The sequence below is a fragment of the Capricornis sumatraensis genome, chromosome 5, assembly GCF_032405125.1.
Source record: "Capricornis sumatraensis isolate serow.1 chromosome 5, serow.2, whole genome shotgun sequence".
Classification (NCBI taxonomy): Eukaryota; Metazoa; Chordata; class Mammalia; order Artiodactyla; family Bovidae; genus Capricornis; species Capricornis sumatraensis.
In genome coordinates, this window is record NC_091073.1 from 66,246,850 (window position 1) to 66,248,167 (window position 1,318).

Genomic DNA, 1,318 nt, shown 5'->3' on the forward strand with positions numbered 1-1,318 from the left:
TCCTGAATCTATTCATGCCTTTTTGATAGACTATTATCACTTGCAACAAAATGGACTAAATGATGTATTTTTGGCATATTTTAAAATGTTGGATGACCCCACATAATATATTATTAACACCAGGACTAAAGCAAGTTAAATAATACTAAATTCATGGGCTTCCCTTGTGACTCAGCTGATAAAGAATGGACCTGAAATTCTTATTTACATTTAAATTTATTTTCAATTGATTTAAAAATATAATGGGCCAATGTATATCAAGAGTTCAGATCCTTTGACTTAGTAATCATTCTTCTGGGACTATCTATATTTCAAGTATAGGGCTAAGCAAACCAGGATGTTTACAGAAGCATTCTTTTTAATAATGAAAAACTATGAATCTACATATCTAAGACTTGAGAAATGATTAAATAAAATCATGGCTTGTTGATACAGTACTTTATTTTGAAACTTCAGCACTGATAAATATGACTACGTAGAAATAAAAAATAATCAAATGGAAATTTAAAAACTTATAAAAACACTCATGAAAAAAGGAATTTCTAAAATTGTATGTGGATACTATAACTTAATAAAACTACATACATATGAATTAATTATGAATATGCACTCAGAGATAGTGGAAATCAGAGGAAATAAAAAATAATGATAGTTGCTAACTTAGGATGGTGAGGGTATACAAATTAGACTAGAATTTCTTATAAAGTTGAAAAATGTTTTAAATAAAAGAAAACTGAAGCTGATAAAAACCCTATAAAATAATTTTTTTAAAAAAGGCTTTTGTTGCTAATAAGACGAGAGCCATATGTGGCTTCTCAGGTGGTACAGGGGTCAGGAATCCACCTTTCAGGAGACTCGAGAGATGTGGGTTTGATCCCTGTGTCAGGAGAGGCCCATATCTAAAATGGAGGTTTCTAGATAAATTTTGGAAAAAAAAAAAAGAAAAAACCCCTGGAGAACCAAGACATAAATGGTGGGGAGCAAAGATGACAATCTCTCACGTGGAAGCTGAGACAAAGTACTAAGTTACGCTGAACTTTGTTTTCCTTCCTTAAGTCTATTTTCTCTCATACATACAAAATAAAATGCTACAAGAATATAGTAATTATAGGAGACTGTAGTCATATGTGCAGTGAAAAAAAATATATTGATTAAAATCCTGAGTTTGGCAGAGGAGTTAGCAGGAAAAGGCCTGTGGCTTTGGCTGTGGTATAGATAATCATTAAATGACAGAGGAAAGCGGATGAGATAAGAATTAGTACAATGTTGAAATTTCTGTGGTTTTTCTTTTTCTGGGCAGATAACAAGCATGCTTATA